We start from the raw sequence: 21,369 nt of genomic DNA on the forward strand, positions 1-21,369 counted from the left end.
AGCTAGGCCTATGCAAATAGATTTCATCACCTTAGGGTACATTAATGTAGCCAGGACACAAATCCAGAGGGTGACTAAGATCACATTTCTTTCCTGCTTAACAACTCTCCATTCTCCCCTCTTCCCTACTTTGAAAGATAGTGGCTCAGGAGGGAATTAAAGCAATACTGTAAGAATGGAAAACCCTCCTCTTTTCTCTCAGAAGATTCCCACCAGCATGGAATCATATTTAATTCAGGCAACTAATCAACAGAAACCGTTTTAATATCAACAAAATCTTAGAGTTCTTTTTTTGTTTGTTTGTTTAAATCCTATTTATAGACGATGATTTCAATGCTCAGGTCAGTGGAATTTCTACCTAATCAACTGGAATGCAGCCAAATGAAACTGTCAGAAGACCATACTTGAGATTAGCCCCACATTATCCGGGATTTCCTTGATAAAGCTTTTAAAGTTATTTATATTCTAAGTTCTGGTGTTATTTCACTACTGGAGCTTTTAGTGCGAGGATGTCTCTTCAATGAAGTATGGCCTCATGAAAGTCAAAAAACTGAATATACTGAATAGCTACTTTACTGAGAGTTTAATTTCTTCTTTGAAGCACTAAATGCTGCTTTTAAGGGTTAGAAAAGATGAGACACTTCAGAATTCATTTAAATTCCTTACTGTCAACCACTTAAAAACACATAAAATGAAGAGATGTTGTCGTATGATAGAAATGAAGTTAGTGTGTTTGATTTAAAAGTAGTATCTGTAACTCTGAAATCCCATAAGGGAGATAAATTGGAGTCCCAATGACACTGCTCTTTTGGGTCGTTCTTTTACTATTTCTTCATTTTATTTTATCTCATTTTTGGTCTTGGTCTGAATTTGCTATAGAAAGTAGTTAAAAACTTGCATTAGGCAGTAAAGTACTACATCTAGCAATCTCGGACTGTAAATAAACAGAATTTAGAATTAAGAAGGCAAAAAAAGCATGTGATTTAGCTGCCCTTACAAAAATGACTTTGACTGTAAATTACCTCATGTCTTTTTAGAAACTGTATTGTTGTCATATGAAATTATATAGTAAGTCAAAAAGTTGAGAGCAAACATGCTTCTGATACAGGATAGCGGTGGATTTGACAGAAGCATGTAGGCCTCTTACCAGAATTTCACTGTTTACCTGCATTTCAAATTCGTGTTCTTATGAAGGCTCAACTACATGTATTTCTTCTTTCTGGCAACATAGTATAGTAGCAAGAGCATGGATTTTGAATACTGACAAAATCCTGAGTCTATTATTTACTATTCTTATAAACTATAGGATACTTACTGTTCCAAATCTTTTTTTAATTTCCTCAATAAAATTTGGAAATTAAAACTTTCTTCTAAAAATGCTTTGATAAGTAAATAATATTACATTGGTGAGGTATAATGCCCATAGTAGATGCTCAAAAGTGTTGATTCCATTTCCCCCATTTCTAAAATTTGTACATTAATAATTAAAGCTTAAATATTATTTTCCTTTCTGAAGGACATTTGGTTTAAGATATCTTGACTTTAAATGCTGGCATTTCCATAGTATTTCTCTTATGAATCATACATTGAACAGAGGATTCATAACATAATCTTAAAGATGGAATCATCCAAATTCTTTCTATTTGTGTTTTTTAAATCATTTTTCCTGAGCTATTGACTTGAAACTATTAAAGAAACTATCAATCTGTATCTGACAAAACTTTTATCTCCAAATTCCAGACCTTGATAGAGTCTTACTTTGGGTTCCCCAGTGAACCATCCTCTAGTATTCATATTCCCACACTGATTTAGAACCTGGAATATGATTAACTTCTGCCAGTGAAACACTACCAAGTATGATACATGCAGACTTAATAAGCATGTGCACAATGGGGCTAGTTCTTTTGGAGCACCTGTTCTTGGAATTAATGCTAAAATAAAGTGAAAGAAGCTATTTGGAGAGGCCCACATGTAAGAAAACCAAGGCTTAACAACCACAGCTGAACTCATAAGTGGTGGCCAGCACCAACATGGATAGCTGAAAGAAAAAGGATATTTTGCACTTTTCAGTCAACTCTATAGCCAACCAACACCACATGAAGCATAATAATCACTCAATCAACTCAGAATCATGAGAAATAATGATTTTTAATGATTTGTTATTCTATAATAATAGAAAACCCAATACCACACAATGGCCATGAAATACTGGCTGTATTTAAGGATATAACCAAGTCTATGGTTTGGAAGAAATCAGAAGGAAACAGAAAACTAAAAGGTTAGTATTTGTGATAAAAGAAAAAAGAGAGCAAAGAATATAATTAATAATGAGAATTAATACGTACTAGAAAAGAAAAAGGAGCATGTCAAGGGAAGGGAATTTTTTCCCTTGTATTTTGAAATACACATTTCAAAATTCTTTTTAGAAAAGTTTTTGATGTGTTAGATATATATATATATATTATATATTAAATTATTTACAGACATCATGTATTAAATGATATAAATTGACTTAATATGGAAGATTATTTTAATAAAGGAGAATCTGAGTCAAATGTAAGAGAAACAAATTTTTCTTCATACAACAAAGCATTAAACTTGAGCATAAAACAAAAATTTTAAAGTAGTAAAACTGCAAGATTATATTCAACTTATAATATATACATTACTCAGACATGTATACACATATACATGTGCATGTTTTATTTCTTGATAGTTTTTGCATGTACTCTGCTATAAAGATTTATTTCTGTGCATTTGGAATAATTCTCTGTTTTATGTGGGCGCCTCTCAAACAAGTGGCAATAAAAATCTTTATAGTACCCCATACTGACATGTTTTATTTATCTCTCTTGGTTCCTTTCCATTTTCCTTCTTAAAACCACATAAATCAGCATGGAAATAATGAGGTCACTGACAAGAACTCAAAAGAACCATTTTAAGGCAAAGCATTTAACTTGGGAAAAAAATCAAGGAAATTAAGAGATGAAATAATATGCAACATTATCCTCCAGTGGAGGACTACCTGTAACTCAAAACCTATACAGGAAATTTTCCTTATATCTAGGATTTTGAAAGCATATTTCAATATCTGTATATATTCTTCGTAATAGATTGACAAAAGTTGCTCTGATAGAAAGTCTGGCAATCCTGGAAGCAAATGCATTTTGGATTAAGACCACTAGCTCACTTGGACAACTTAGGATCCACCCTCATCTCCTTTTTCTCCATATGTTTTATCAATTATACTACTTTGGCCTTTTAATGAACCCTCAGAAAAAATAAACAATAAGTCAGATTTCCTTTCATGAATCTTGCTTTATGATCTACTTCTTTTCATCACCATCCACAACTATTCACTTCTCCAGGCTGGTTAGTCTACTTCAATTCACAGAAAATTCTAGGTTCAAGTCTCGATACCTCTTTATCTCCACTGCCACCACTCTAGCTTAGGTTTTATTATTTCTTTGCTAGATATCTAATACAACATCTATATTTCATCCTAAAATATTTTAGCAGGAAAAATGTAACTAATTAAGGCTGCCACTCAGGTGTCGGCAGTTCTCCTAATCAGGAATTAACTCTCCAGTGGTGGCAAACTAGTGTGATCTCAGCAAAGCTTCACCCCAAATACAGTTATTAGGCCGCTGTAAGTGCTGTTGGCCATATCTAGGGAATAAGAAGAGGTTTTATTAATTACTATGATAAACAAACAAGTTTGTTAATTAGCACAACAGATGCTAGAAATGAGAAATAAACTTTTGGTGCTTATTATATATGGATTATGAACATATTTTAGAAAAATGTTCCTTTCTTTTTATGAACAGGATATACAAATTTAGTGAGGCCTATATCCTGAACCCTTGAAAATGCTACCTGAGTCTTGATCCTCAAGTAGAACTCACTCTATCTATCTATCTATCTATCTATCTATCTATCTATCTATCTATCTATCTATCTAAGACAGACAGGGACAGAGGGACAGACATAGATAATTTCTTACTGTCTTTTGAAGATAATGAGGAGAAAAGAATCCTATCTCTGGAATTTTGTCTCATTGGCCTTGTAAACCTTTCGTATCAGTGGTGTTGGGAGAACCAAAAAGGAAAAAAGTGTTGAGACTTCACTGATTTTTCAGAAAAGGTTGCTTGTCAAAATGTGTTCAAAAAAAATCTGAAACAATTTCACTGTAACCTTCTAGCAAGTTTATGTGGAAGTTCCCAACCAATCTTATTCAACCATAAATCTGTCTCATTATCAAAAAGAACCTAAATGCTTTACATGACCAAATTGACTTAGGTGAATTCTTAACCAGATCTCTAGTATCGTAATTTTTTTTTCATCAGCTATGTTTCCTTTCAACTCTATTCTCAACATAATCTTTTGGAAAATTTTATATTACTTGCTTGCTTACATTATTTCAAAGACATCTGAATGCTCACAGAACATGATCCAAAATCCTTCCCAGCTCAGTCAGATTCTCGTCATTTCTCCACCCTGATCTCAGGCCATTCTCTCCCTCAGTCACTATGTTTTGCCCATCCCCACCTTCCTCTTTAGGATTCTTTCTATTCCTAGAACATTATTATCTATCCTCAACCACGATTTCCTTCTTTTAATTTTTATTTCTTTATAATCTCTCTAATCTATTTTCTGTCTGGGTAACTCCTTCAACAGGTTGAGGGCTGTTCAGCCCTCAACACAAATTTATTTTTAGGAAAAACTGAATTGAATCTTTATATTAACATGGGTTCCTCTGTCAATGCACATTAAATTTTTCATATAAAGGGATCATTTTACCTAATTAATTGTTCTATTCCAAGTGTCCAGTACTTCTTAATAACGTACATAAAATAAAATATATTGAAGAAAAGATATAAGAGAAGAATGAAGGAAACAAATAAAGTATCACTAGGGACCATTTACAAGTTTCATATGCCCATTGGGATAGCTCAAGACCAACTACTCACCTCAGCTCTCCCTTTAGCTTGTCTATTGTAAGGACTAGTAAGAAAACTTGTCTCACTTGTCATTGCCAATTTAAATTACTTCAGTGCCCAGGAATCCTCCTAGTCCCATGCTTTCCTTATTTCCCACCCTTAAGTTGTCACCCAATTGTTCACAGAGAAAACTATTTTTGTATAAATAATATAAGCATTAAATGTATGTTCTTATCATTAAAGGCCAGCTGGAAAGAAGGGATGACAATTTAGGGAGAGAAAACACATCTACAGTGAGTGGTGGGGAATATAAGGACACACAGAATATGTAGAATACCAGAGTATATTGAACAGAGTGTAAAGGCTGAGGTAACAGAAAGAACAAAGTTGGGTCCTTTCTATCCCTTAGAATAAGTGCAACATTTTTCAGAATGGTTGTTCAACCAACCAACCTCAATTCTCTCTCCATTCCTTACAAAACATAGTTTACACACTTTTACAACAGGAGTCATATTTCCTATAATACAGGAAGATGGTAAGTTCCATGAGCATTCTATATGAAAGAACTGAATGAGGAGCCAAAAATATAGTTACATAAATCAACATATTCAGCATTAGTTTATTGAACATGAACCCAGTCATACTAAATTGCAACCCTTGGGAGTAATACAATATTTTGAGATACATCGTAAAAATATTTGATAAATTTAAGCATGAAATAAATTACTAAAGTCGCATTACCAACAGTTCCCCAGTAAGGGGAAATGCTTTTTTTTTTAACATTTTTTATTGATTTATAATCATTTTACAATGTTGTGTCAAATTCCAGTGTTCAGCACAATTTTTCAGTCATTCATGGACATATACACACTCATTGGCACATTTTTTTCTCTCTGAGTTATCATAACATTTGTGTATATTTCCCTGTGCTATACAGTGTAATCTTGTTTATCTATTCTACAATTTTGAAATCCCAGTCTATCCCTTCCCCCCCTTCCACCCCCCTGGCAACCACAAGTCTGTATTCTCTGTCTGTGAGTCTATTTCTGTCCTGTATTTACGCGTTGTTTTTGTTTGTTTGTTTGTTTTTGTTTTTTAAGATTCCACATATGAGCGATCTCATATGGTATTTTTCTTTCTCTTTCCGGCTTACTTCACTTAGAATGACATTCTCCAGGAGCATCCATGTTGTTGCAAATGGCATTATGTTGTCGGTTTTTATGGCTGAGTAGTATTCCATTGTATAAATATACCACCTCTTCTTTATCCAGTCACCTGTTGATGGACATTTAGGCTGTTTCCATGTTTTGGCTATTGTAAATAGTGCTGCTATGAACATTGGGGTGCAGGTGTCATCCTGACATAGATTTCCTTCTGGATACAAGCCCAGGAGTGGGATTCCTGGGTCATATGGTAAGTCTATTCCTAGTCTTTTGAGGAATCTCCACACTGTTTTCCATAGTGGCTGCACCAAACTGGGAAATGCTTTTAAAGTAATTACCAATAGTTTCTTTCTTCAATGACCAAGAATATCATTTTGAAAGATAAATTTTGATAATGAAACTATTCTTCTTCTTTGTTATTTTAACAAAAAGATCTCAAATATCGTTGACATTATAGCAACTCTGCAATTCTCACCCACATTATAACATTCCATGTAAGCAATTGCAGGGGATAGCTATGACTCATCCTCATGTGCCTTATTCTGGGATCTAGGCTGAAGGAAGGTGCCCTACTTTGACTGTGCCATTCTCATGGCAGAGGAGAAGAGCAAGAGAGCTAGCAGAAACACTCAACGATTCAAAGCTTTAGTTTAAAACTATCACGTGTACTTCTTCTCATATTGCATTAGACATAGTAAGTAAAAGGCCAAGACAATGATGTGAGAATTATAACCCTTAAAAGAAAGACAAGTAAAGCCCATGGCAATGGGCAGGAATATATTAACCACTTACAGGAATGGCACGTGATTCAGTTTTGAACATAATAAAATCTACCATACCACACCAGTCACAAACAGCATTTCTGACAAACTAGGCTTATGTTACTTGGGGGTGCAAGTTGTGGCTCATGATGAAATTAATATTGTAAATCCATGAGGATGAGATATGAGAAGTCTAAAGTTAGGCATAAGTTCAGTCTTTCTATATTAGGGGAAAAAAAGTTGATTTCTTAAACTTCTAAGGATTTGAAGATGAATCTCAGTAGAACTCCAGAGAGCAATTTTCAAAGCATATTTAAAGAACATTTAAGAACAAACAGGCTAAAAAAATGTGACAATGAATATATATATGTTCATGTATAACTGAAAAATTGTGCTGTACACTGGAATTTGACACAACATTGTAAAATGATTATAAATCAATAGAAAATGTTATATTGTTAAAAAAAAAAAAAAGAACAAACAGGCTAATCATCAGGATCCACCACGCTTCATGAAGAACGAGTCATGCCAAATGTTGCTGATATAATATAATACATCAGAATGTAAACAGTCATCTGGCAGATTTTCTCATGATATTTTTGGACTAGAATACAATGAGATAAACTGTCATTCTTCCCCCTCCCCCCAGGTTTCCATCTTGTCCACTAAAATTTTATGAGAAAATCTGGTAGATTTCTTTTGAAATTCAGACAATTGTACTATGTCAATAAAACCTGGCTAGAGAAACAAGGCAGGAGCAAAAGCAGACTCCAAAGAGAGGTGCAAGGATGACTTTGATGTTGTGTAACCACAGTATTAGTCTAACATTTCTTAAAGCCTTCCTTTTCTCAACCTCTAAATCATACTAGAGATTTGCAGCTAAGGCTGCAGGTGGAGGAAACTGACTCCAGGGAGAAGGCGGCCATGATGACTGGGAAAACAGAATCTGAAAATCTTCAAAAATAACAACAGGCTTATTTCAATATTCTATTAACTATTCTGATCATGACACTTCAAAAATATGTTGAATTAAAAAGTAATGATACTACATATAAGTTATGAGATACAGATACAGTAGTGTCTAGAAGAAAAGGCATAGCTTTAAAATACATATCCTAGAGAAAAAAATAAAGGATTAATCATCTATCACAATGTATTAGAAAAAAATTATTTCAAAATAACCTAAAGGCACTAGAAGCAAGAAAATAATAACCACAAGAACAATGATCTAGAAAGGCACATAATCAGAAAGATGAAAAAATGTAAAATTTGGTTCTTTCAACAGACTATCAAACAGGAAAATTCTGATGAGAATAATTAGAAAAGAAAAAGGTGGAAAGTAGGAAGACAAAGAGAAAGGGAGTAACCATAGTCAACAATGAATTAAATCTGGAAACACTGTGGACACTACATACCTTAAAAACGTAATAAGTAGACATTATGAATGACTTACGCCAATTCAAGTTTATAAAATTTTATTAAGCTATTACCTACAATAAAATTCAGTAATTTTAAGTGGCTGGTTTCATAATTAATACATGTTGGTACTGCCACTCTCAATAAACAGAACAGCTAAATTAGTTTAAAAGTTTTCTTCATGTCAATTACATCAATCCACTTCCCCCACATCCTGCCCTGAGTAACCACTGATTTGCTTTCTGTCACAGTTCTGCACCTCTAAAATTTCTTATAAATGGAAGTATACAGAAGTATTCATTTGTATTTAATTTATTTCAGTTAACACAGTTATTTTTAAATCCACCTGTGACTGCATATTATTTAATTTCTATTTATTGCTGAATAATATTCCATGTTATGAATATACTGAAATCTACCTATTCACAAATAGGGCTGATTCCAGTTTAGGACCATTCCCAAAAAATGGTTCTGCCAACCTTTGTGTACATGTATCTTTGCTGTATTGATTTCTGCTGCATCTGTCCTCAATATTAGAATTTTGCTAGAACATAGTAGGGCTCATGACTGACTACGCTGTTCAAGTGGCATAACACATAGAAAAAGAGAGAATATTGCTCTGAAAGGCAGAGAGAACTTGCTGACTCCACCAAGGACATTTTGCATTCCCTTAGGTGAGTAACTTAAAATCTCAATTTAACCTCCACTTGTCAAATGAAAAAAATAATGAATCCTTGCCTTGGAGGAATGATGTGAGGATTTATAACATAATATTGCATGTAAAAATCGCTCTGCACTTTTAGGGAAAGGAGTGCAATTTAAATACAACAAATTATTTTCATATTTTATATCAGCTTGCATCTGTTTCTGTTGCAGTCTGATTAAATCAGTTTTAACTTTTGTTAAAAAAAAAGACTCTGGTGTTGTTCTAATGCCACAGAATAATTCTAATGATTCTGAAAAAAGTACATCCTGAAGCTAAGTCAATAACTGCACAGTAATATTATGTTTTACAATTGAAATACCACTACAAATCTTTGAAGATTAACAATTCATAAACCTCAGCTTCTTACTGTGACCTGGAGATCTTGCTGTACATAGAACCAAATGACTCCTACAGTTCACACTGCTTGTATATTAGTGTGTGTACAGAATGATTCCTGAGAAGCACATTAGTTAGATATATGACATAACTGCATTTAACTGAATTCACATGCTTCTCTGCAATAAAGTAGAAATGTCAAAAAACAAGTTATACACTAATTTACTTTTCTCTTAGCTACAATGATAAATTGGAATTTTATTTTAGCACCAAATAATTCTCCTCTTGCAGCCTAAAGATGGCAAATTGGAAAGGAAATGGAAAGAAAAAAATATCAGAGTTAAAAGTGATTTGGATCACAAGTAGTAGTTGAAGAACATTAGAGTTTGAACCTCTTAAAACTGCAATGGCTGAAATTCAACAGAATGTAGACACGACTTTGCATAAATGAGAGTGGAGCTAGATATAGCAAAACAGTAGTGTTAAAATACACAGAACTGATTCACAAAAGCACTGAGATCATGGGAATTTCAACAGATTGCTTAAGTACAAAGCAAAATGAACATAGCAACTGTATTCATTAAATTGTAATTAACCACATAATTGTTTAACTTAAATTTAACCAGTATGTATTCACATTGGAGGAATTCATCACATAAACTTCCTACATTAGTAATTCTCAAAACTGGCTACACACTAGAATCAATTAGAAAGCATATATATATATATATATATATATATATATGTAAAATACCATTGTCCAGATACCGTCTAGGATATTAGACTACTTTGGTTGGAGGTGGGGCACAGATTTCAGTATTTATGAACAACTCCCCCAACCTAGCTGATTCTAAAATACAGCTAGAGGCAAGAACCACTGTTTTGGAGGGAATGTTTTATTTGCTTCAGTTCTTAAATTATTCTGTCTGGATAATAGATGGTTATAGTAGCTGTGTTTACTTTGCCTAATTCCTAATTGACTAAAATTGTATCATTTTCCGATTAACTGTCATGCACTGTATTACGGTTGGCTACTTGTCTGTCCCACTATTTCTTGTGAAGGTAGCTAGAAAATAAGCATACATAGCTCTTATGCCACATACAGAAACTACCATGATCAGCGACGGGGAGGGACTTGCTAGACTAGTATTGTTGCACGCAATCCAGACCAGCACAGTGACCAGACTTAATGTCCCTTCCACAGGTGGAAAAATTTGGCTATAAATGGAGATAAGGAAAAACAGTAGCTCTAGGTAAAGGAATAAATTATGTAATGAGGGAAATTTCATATTACATTAACACCTCAAAAGAGACTCAAAGCAAGGGATGACACTGTCTCTTGGCTGGATTATACCAGATGCCTGGAAAAGTGAAGGCATATATTGCTGACACCACTCATCTTTTGGAAACTGATAAGGTCAAAAGGAAGCCTGCAAACCTGAATAGCCTTGCCCTGGGAGACATTTTCATATGATGATGGACTAGACAGTTATTAACACCTGAATAGAACTCTAGTAATGCCAGGATCTTTTGACTTTTAAGATTGTTTTATTTAAACAAGGAAGACCTGTTAGAAGACCAGGGGATGGACTGTGATACTGTGATTCATAATAAGAAATATATATTTAGTCTTTGTCCTTGTTCCAGGCATAGAGTTCTTAAAATTCTTGTAAATTCCTAAGGGATAAGAGTCCTAGGAGCATTTTTTGTTCTAATGAGGTAACTCTGGGGACAGATTCTTAGATGGCTCCTGGATGAGACTGGTCACCAGAAAGACCAAAAGTCATGATTAGGTGCTTGAAGTTTTTAGCTCCATCCCCAATTCTCCACAGAGGGGAGAGAGGCTGGAAATAGAGTTAATAATTGATTAGCCTGTGTGAGGAAGACCCCGTAAAATCCAACAGTATGAGATTACGAGAGCTTCTAGATTGATGAAAACATCCATGTACTGGTAAAGTGACACACCTTCAACTACAGAAGGACAGAAGCGTCTGTGCTCAGACTTTGCCTTACATACCCCTTCATCTGGCTTTTCATCTGTTTCACTTGCCATATCCTTTAATAAACTCCTAAACTAAGTGTTTCCCTGAGTGCTGTGAGCATCTCTAGTAAATTAATCAAACCCTAGGAGGGCCATGGAAACCTCAGATTTATAAGTGACAATATGGACTTGCACTGGCCTCAGATGTGGGGTAGGAACAGTTTTGTCCCTGATGCTATCTCCAGTTAGACAGGTTGAGAATTGAGTTAAATTGCAGGACACCCAGCTGGTGTCACAGAGAACTGTTTGGTGTGAGGAAAACCGCCACATATCTGGTGTCAGAAGTGTTGTGAATGTAGTAGTAGTATGAAAGTAAAGGGAAACATGGGAGGAAAAACAGATCATTTTTTTCTTTCAATTTTTTTCAATTAGCAACAGAACAATAATAACACAATTCTGGTTAATCATAAATAATTCTCTGACTTTTCCCTACATAGATTTTCCATATTCATAACCCAGTGTACCTTACAGCATTATATTTCTTATATGCAAGCTGTTATTGATGCTTTTATCTGCAGGAGGCCCACCTTTGTTCTACACCATGGAAGGCAGGGAAAGCTATGGGAAGATAAACTCTATTTCAATCTTTAGGTTCTCTGCTCCCTTGTTCAAACCCTGGCTTCAAATTGCTACTCTTGTTCTACCTACTTGATGACTCTAGCTTGCTAAATTTGATCAACTATTCAGATGTTTATTTCTCACACTGTCCATGACCCTAAGAGTTTTAGGTTAAAAAAAGAAAATAAATTATTTTTTTTGAAGAATTCTAGCAGGAAAAAATCATTGGAAATTGGTTTTCAAGCTTTAGTAAAGAGTTGAATTTTTATTTATTTATTTTTTACTTTTTGTCAAACAAATGTTTTACATAGCACTCACATACACAGAGCACACACATACATCCTTAACAGTTAAAACTGAGTTATTCTCCTAGACATAGGGGTTAGGCAATGAGAAAAAAATTATTACCATTCAACATGTTTCCTACTGTTGGAAGATGGTAAAACTGAAATACATAGAAGCAGAGAATCAGAATATTTGAGATAGATAGGACTTTAGGGAAAACAAGGTTTGACATTCTCATGTGATTTATATTTCATGATTAAGTTTCATGAAACTTAAAGTGATGTCTAAAGTTATGTAGTGCAATGGTGACTCAGCCTTTAAAAAAAAAATGGAGCTCTGAGACAGCAGTTAACTTGTCTGAAGCCAAACAAATAGGAAGTGGTGAAACTAGAATAACATTCATCTTCTTTACTCCAAAATCTGTACACTTAACCCTTGGTGCTGCCTAGTCTCTACAGTATAACTTTTGATTTGTGCTTGTAATTGACTAACATAAGTCAGAGATATACTAAGAATTTCTTCTATCTATGAAATGAATTACCTTAAAATAAAAACTCTATCAAAACCAAAGACTAAATGACAAGAAATAAGTAAGCAGGATCAAGAGAGTCTCTTAGACTGTTACATTTGCAATTAGGGCAAGTCACAAAGAAGAGGCAGATAATAATGATCAAATGAATTAAAAAAAAATTTATTCTGACAAATGTATGGGGTCAACATTTTTACCATGCTATTATATATCACTTTATTACCCTCTATCATTAGAAAGTGTCACTTTGCAAAACTAGAGGCTGCAAGTGCATTTAAAAAAAAAAGAAACGTGTTTTAATCCTAAAGGTCATCTGAAAAATTTGGAAACTTCCATTTGTACCTTTTGGATATAGATGATACCATGCAGTAGTTAGATCTAGATCCCAGTTAATGATCCTGGTTCCTGGTGACAGAATCTTCCCTAAGGGAATGAGGTTTAAATAGGGAAATGTCAATGCCCCATTCAAGGAGCACTAATTTGCTGGGAGATCTGATAGCATTTTAAGTGCTCAGCATTGAGAGGACCTGCTGTGCATGCTGTTTTTTTTTCTCCTCCCACCCAAAGGGCCAAATCAATATTACAGAAAAAAAAAAAAAAAAAAAAAGGAGGAAGACTATAAAAGAAAACCAGTAACTGTTTGAACTAGTGAAATGGATACTTGAACAATGTATATTGAGTTTATTTTTAAAGAATACAAACACAAGCTATAAAAGGTGTTAAGAAACCTGAATGCTATCTCCATATAATCTGTGTTTACTGGCTACTCAGACTGCATCCTTGTAACTCCAGGTCTCTGCTGCTGCAGCTACTGCCTCTGAAGCAAATGACAATATCCTGGGAGGCCGTGGTGGTTTGCTGCTTCCTTTCTTCCCTGGCTATACATCTACCTGCTGAGACTGCCCCTGGTAGTAGGCGGCTGTCTAAAAAGAAGGTGGGTCAACGTTTTTGCTGCATTACTTTAATACATAATATCCAAATAAGACAGTGAACAGTTGCTGATGCTTGAGAGGAAGGAACTCACAAGGTAGAGCTGCTTCACTACTTCCTGCTATCATGCTATTGAAAGACAAGGGCTTGAGATGTGGGCTCACCCACTGTTTCTGCTAACTAAAATTGGCATTTGCTATCTGCCTCTGCAAGGACTGGATCATGTTGACACTTGCCATCTAACTCTGCTTGGATTAAATCATGAGCCACTGCAGCCACTGACTTCCAACATACTCTGAAAGCAGTTCAGGATGGAGGTCAGGATTGAGGCACTCTGTGCTCTGGGAAAACTGGCTGAACGGGCCTTCAGATAGTTGGGTATTTTCAGGAGAAGATTTTATGACCCCAACTGTCGCATATCCTTACATCTAGAAAAGCACTAAAATCATTAAGGGTGACATCTGCTCCTCGTGACTAGCAGCAAGCCTCTGCCTAAACGTGTGCTTGACTGCACGTGCCCCCCTTCACTGAAATTGTATATAATACTGAGTTTTCTCCCTGCCTCTTTGGAACAGTTTCTCAGAGCTTTCCAGGATACTCTCTCCCGGGCTATAGTCCTCATTTTGCACCAAATAAAACTTAACCAACAACTCTCATGTTGTGTCATTTTATTTCCATTAATGCTTCCTACCCTGGAATGAAGCATAGTATCTAAATATAGAGCTACTTGTGCATCAAAGTCTGAATGTGTAGTTAGTAATTCACTACAGAGAGGTGTCCATGCTACCTGTGTTCTATGTGTCAGATCGAATAAGAGAAATGTATTGGAACCAAAGGAGGTGAGGGACAGGAGTCCTTTAAGTAATACAGAAAGGGAATGATAAAAAGGTAGGGGATGTAGTCTTATTCCCTGAAAGCATGCTCTCTTTAAGGAATCCTTTGGAATGACTAAAATAATATTCTAAGGGCAATGAGTCAATATAAATCAATGGTTTTCAGCAGGAAGAGCTCTCTCCTTACCTCCCCAGGACATCGGGCAATTTTCGGAGACATTTTGGTCTTCACAGCTTAAAGGGTACTAATAACATCTGGTGATTAGAGACCAGGGATGCTGCTAGGCATCGTACAATTCACAAGACAGCCCCATATAACAAAGTTATCCTGTCCAAAATGTCAATAGTGCCAAGGTTGAGGAACCCTAGTCTAAATAATTCAATATATAACCCTGGTATAAAGAAAGTTAGGCCAGAATAAAATTATTCTAAAGAAATAATCATATTCAAAAGAGCTATTTAAGAAAGGTTAACATGAAAAAAAAAAACCACACAAAAATACATTTTTTTCTACCAAATGAATCTCTACCATATTGAAAAAACTACCTAGATACATAACTTTTACACATTTTTGATACTGATATTTAATTTTACAAGTCTTAGGGAAAGGCAGAGATTCCATTGACCTTAATTTGCATTTTTTATTTTTAACTTTCCATTTCCATTTCCACAGGACAAATCTTAGTCTATACCTGAAACTTGCATTAGGCCTCAACTGACATAAAGGCTATGAAGGCTGTGAACAGTTTCCTTTTAATATTAATCATAGTTTGTGATTAAATATAAATGATTATTAAATTGATAGAGAATTTAACTTTATCAAATAAAGATTATTACACAGAAAAATGATGTCACCCAATTACTTCTAACCACATTTGCATGCACTCTACATTTACAAGGTCAGTTTTCTTAATTATGGCTTTCTTCTTATATTTTCTAAATTCCCCTTAAAGGAAAGCAAATTTGGTTAAATGTCACTTTACTAGCTGTAGCCCCTTCTAAGTAATTGCCATCAATTGGGGTCATCATAGCCTGTTCTTTAAACTGCTATGTTGTGGTGTCTTTGGATTTCTAGCATTAGCATCTGCTGTGACTGTAAATGTCAAAATAGAAATATTTAAGAAAAAAGGAAGAAGTCATCTCAACAAAAATGGGTGAAGACAACACTGACATTCTCAAGTGGATAATTAGGTTAATTTTCTGGATCTTTCAAGCCCAAATTATAATTTAAATAAAACATTCAATTTAAACAACATTTATTTAGAACCTGCACCATACAAATAATGTATAACATGCTGTGAAGGATAAGAAGATAATCAAGACACAGTCTTTCCTGTTCTAACTCTAGAGAAAGAATGCCAGGTTTGAAATCCAGGTTTACATTTAAGTCTATACTACTTAACCTCTCCATACTTCAATTTTATCATTTATAAAATGTGAAGAATTATAGTACCTATGTTTTTCAGTGATGATATGGGTGTGAAATCCTTAAAATAATTCCTGGGACAGTAAGCCATCAAAAAAATCAGCTATTTTTAAGTACAATTGTACTAAGTGGAAAAGTTCTTCCAGGTTGACAGATTAGCAAAAGCAAAGTCCAGAAAAAAAAAAAAATACAGGATATGCTGAAAAAGGATAAATGGTTTAGTGAACCTGTACTAATGGGGACTGATTAGAATATAGTCAATTCTGATGAGAAATACCAGGTTATGGTCAAAATACTAAGAGATTTCATTGTCATGCTGATAAGTTCAGATATGGGAGTGTGTGTTAAACTGGGAAGGCGAGGGAAGAGCATAATCAAAGGGTTGAATAGGACCTTCATTTGTATGAGTTTTATTTATTTTATTTTATTTTTTGAGAGTTATGTTTTATTTGGCGGGAGGACAAGAGCTGGGATGACAGCCCCTCAGATTGCTCTGAGGGACTGCTCCAAAGAGGTAGGGGAGGAGCTAGGATATATAGGAGCTTTACAACAAAGACCAGGTAGTTGGAACAATAAAAGATTACTTGTTATCTAAAGAAAACCAGGCATCTCAAGTTAAAGAATTTAGTGCTTTTCTATATATGGGAGGAAGCAAACATTTGGGCTCATTGAATTCATTCCTCTGACAAGCATCTAGCTATCTAGGGCCAGTATCCTGTCCTTTCGTATTCTGAGTCTGCTCAGAGGGCACCATTGTGAGTGGCTGCAGAGGCTGGGGGATGGCAGCAACCACTGATGCCTTGGTTTCAGCATTCTTTGTTTACTGATAAACATGTGTATGAGTTTTAAAAAGTAACTCTCTTGGCAATGTGAAGTCTGAATTGAAGGGTAAAAAAATACACGATGGAGAACAATTTAGAGATTATTGCCACAAATCAGACAGGAGATGTTAATGAGTGACCTAAAATAATGGAATTAAGATTAAAAAGAGTAGATAATGATTTTCATCAGAAAAATAAACAAAATGTTTTGTTTGTGAGAGTAGAGTGGGAGGGAGAGCAAGCAATCTGTATTGTTCACCTTATATTCATTTGTATTGATGACTACTATTTGCAATTCTGCTTTAATCAGAAATAGTTAACGGTAACTCTCAAGTTTTATAGATCAGCTCTTGCTATCAGAAAGTTTTTGTAAACCCTTGATTGTTTGGAGAAAAACAATTTTTTTCCCGTTTTTCACCCTTAGGAAAATATTCTTGAAAAATCACAACTGGTCTGTCTCTTCCATCTTAAGACACAAATGAGCCTTGCCCTCTTGGCTCATGGCTTGTTAGGGGTTATAAGGAAAAATTAACAATGCTTTACCAGGTTATAGATGTAGTATGTAAAAATGCAACATTAAGGAGGGTACCCAGAAACTTATGAAATATAATTGATAATTCAGAATCCTGCATCAGCTCCAAAATGTTATACATGAAAGTTTACTTAATGACAGCTGCCTTCCTAACTAACTGGAGTTGGTTCTCTCAAGTCACTATTTTACATGAGAAACGAGTCTGTTTCAGGCATAGGAAATCTACTGTATACCATTATTAATTTCTATTAACCTAAAAGGGAAGAAATACGATCAAAGCAATTTTATGATAAATGAAGCCTAAAACACAAGCAAGCAAGACTGTTTCACTGTTCACCTGGTAACAATCAAGCTCACTAGGAAGTTTAATGTTACAAAGAATCAGCCATGGCTCATGAATATTATTGGGTTTTTCTATGGCTACTAGACTTACTGATAAAATCTTTGAAAGAATTTCAAGTTAAAATCTGCAGCACTAAAGTGGAATGTCGTGGTCTCAAATAAATCGTGGTATAAAAGTTCCTGTAAGTCAATAAGGAAAAGACCAATATTTCAACATGAAAAAGAAAAGAAGGTCATAAACATGAAAAATATTCATCTATGCTTATAAAAATCATGAAAATACTAACTACAAGCAACAGGTTATTCTCCTATCACATAGGCAAAGAACAAAAAAATGTAATAAAATATTTTGTTAGGGAAAAGACACTCTCATGCACTACTTACAGAATAAAGGTTGACAGCAGGTTTTGTAGGGCAATTTGGTAATACTTTTCAAATTTTAAATGTACATAACTCTCTAGGGTATTTGTCCTAGAAGTACACTCCAAATAGGGCACCAGGATGTTTAGTGCATAACACCAAGTGCTTGGAAACAATTTACATGCCTATCATCTGAGGGACTGTGAAATATATCATGGTACCTCATTCAATAGCATAATAAACAGACATTAAAAATAATGAGTTGATACTGTATACACTGATATGAAATAACTTCTAAAATACATTGTTTAGTGAGAAAAACAAGGCATGGATTTCTATACATGTGTATAGAAAGCAAATACTGGTGTGAAAAATGAAAGGATAGCTTTATACGTTTGTATTTAAATAGAATATTTCTGGGTGGATTAAAAAAATTAGTGAAAAAAAAGTATGTTTCAGATGGAGAATTGAATGTTGGTTGACAGAGAGCAGGGGCCTTAGTATTCATGATATAAACTTATGTCCATTTGAATTCTGTATTATGTGCCTGACTTACTCAAAATACATATTAAATCATAATGTTCATGAAAACTTAAAGGAATAATAAATGCTAACTTTCTGGATTCCTTGTAGATGGAATTTTTTAATTGTCCTAATATTCTCAAGGGACAGTCTGTCTCTCTTTCAAAAGTGTAATAATGATCATTTTCTGTTTTCTTCACACTCCGTGAATTTATACACCTATAACTCTTTTTGCATCTGAACAATCTGCTAAGCTTTATTTTTAAAATTTTTCTCAACCACAGCACAGTCTCTGTCAGAAGATCCTCAATGAATATTTAAGAATGCAGAATAATAGACACAGGGTTTCATCTTAGAATGCAAAGGAAAAGACTCCTGATTATTACTGAGTTCCCTTCATGGTGAAAAAGACAAATGACCCCCTCCCCCAACAACAACAACAACAAAAATAGTGAGAAGGACAGCACTGAGAATTAATCAGGTCACAAGTCTAAGATATTCTAAGATTTATGGAAGAAGAGAGTTCTGTAACTTCAAGTAATTATTATAATATATATATCTATTTTTCTATCCATGTATTTTCTTAGAATCCTTGTAGTTGCACAGAGAAATGGGGATCAGTAATGGGTAAACAGCAATTCAGTAAAAACTGACTGGCAGTATTATTTTATTTTGTAACACCAATAATTTTGTAAATAAAATTGCTATAATGTGAAATTCAAAATATGCTTTTACAGGTGTGGATGGAACACTCAAAGTTGAGAATAATAATAAGTGATAATGCTGTAGATTTGTTTAAACGTACGCTCCTGAAAAGCCACCAAGTAATTTATTTTAAATGTATACTTAAAAAAAAAAAAGATAAAGCCAGCAAATGGATTCACAACTTTCACTATGCACAGGTAAAATCATTAAATTTAAGTACAAATTTTCCCTGGACAATTCTATCTAAAGAATTTAGCAGCAGCCCATAGAGGCTTATACCAGTGCACCTGGAAAACATATGCTCTGCTTCCAGATTTTCCTATCATTCTTAATAAAACTTTGTTGCATATAATTCAGACTTCTAATCTGTCTTTGCAAAGACATGATTACTGCTGTGATTTCGGTAATGATGTCTCTTTTCAGGCTAGCCTAAATCAGAGCAGCTCAAATGCTTCCTGGATATTTGTTTGGTGGGGGTTTTGCTTATTTGTCTATGCCTTTAAAAAAATTATACCCATAGACATACATTTATTTTTCTGATATGTGTCTCGTCTTTTAAGTCTAAAGAAAATATAATTTCCCACCAAAACTTACTTGAGAATGTTAATTCTTTAAAGCTACAACCTGACATCTATAATTTCTATGAGAACCATTGAGTTTTAATCTCAGTGTGATAAATGCACTCAAAATTCTCTCCTGTCATAAATGAGAGGTTTTTATGTTTTGTTTATCTATTTTATATATAGCAGTGTGTATTCTATTGTACTTTTGAAGAATATTGCACTGGGTACAGTTGACAGGGTTTTTGGTTTTGTTTTGGTTTTTGGGTTTTGGTTTGTTTGTTTTAACAATCAATGGTGTCACATCGTTTTCTTCTCGCTTGCACAGATTTTGTTAAGGAATCTATTTTAATTGTTATCTTTGTTTCTTTGTAGGTGATAAATGCTTTTCCATCCCAAATCTATCCATGGCTGCCTTCAATGTTTTTTTTTTTTAATTTTGGTTTTCAGCAATTTGAATATGATATGCCTTGTTTTTAAAAAAAAAATTTGTTTTATATCTTCTAATCTTTTTGTATCAGTAGTTCAGTGTGTTTTACTAATTTTGGAAATTTCTTGGCCATTATTTCTTCAAATATTTATTTTGCCTTGTTCTCTCTTCTCATTCTGAAATTCCATTAAATATTGTCCCTTAACACTTGAATTCTCTATAATTTGAAAACTTTTTATTCTTTTTTGCATTTTAGTTTGGGTAATTTCCATTGACTTATCTTCAAGTTTACTGACTCTTTCTTTGGCTATATTGAGTCTACTGATGAGTGCTTTAAAGAAATTCTTCATTTATGTTACTGTGTTTGATTTCTAGGATTTCCATGTTATTCTTTTTTATATTTTCCATCTATTTGCTGATAACATCTGTCTGACCTTGTATTGTGTCTGCCGTTCTCAATACACTCTTTAACATACTAATCATAGCCATTTAAAATGCTCAGGTCGATAGTTTTCACATTTGTGTCATATCTAATTCTTGTTCTGATTATTATTTTTTTTTTTTTGGATGATGATGATTTCTTTGTCTCACTGAATTCTCTCTCTCTCTCTTTCTCTCTTTCTTTTTCTTTTTCTTACTCTATGTCTCATAATAGTTTTGCTGAAACACAGAAATATTATATGGGATAGTAGATAGTATGGCAAACGTTATTTTTTATGTTTGGAAATAAGCAACCTTTCCTTCTGGTATGACTTCAGTGTAGGATTTTATTAACCCAGTCATCAATAGAGCTGGCTTTGAAGTTTTGGTTAAAATGAAAATCAGATTTAAAGTATTTTGTTTCTGTGAGTACCAGATACTTCAGAACCCTCTAGGAATACATTGTTTTTATTCCCTTACTTGAATTGGGTCTTTTCATTGTCCTGCTTGCCAAAGGAAGTCTACTTTTTGCTGCTATGCCAGTTGTATTATTCTGTTATTTTCACAAATGAGCAGTTACCAGTGGTGGCTTGGAAGGGTTTTCTCTGGTGTTCTGATTAAACCTCAGTCTTAAGCAGGAACTATGAACCTAGGTTTCATGCCCCTCCTTCAGAAACAGAGCTTCATTTCCCCTTCACTCCATTAATTCACATAATGAGTATTTACCAAGTTTCTCAAGTTATGAAATGGATG

This window comes from Camelus bactrianus, chromosome 1, assembly GCF_048773025.1.
Source record: "Camelus bactrianus isolate YW-2024 breed Bactrian camel chromosome 1, ASM4877302v1, whole genome shotgun sequence".
Taxonomy (NCBI): Eukaryota; Metazoa; Chordata; class Mammalia; order Artiodactyla; family Camelidae; genus Camelus; species Camelus bactrianus.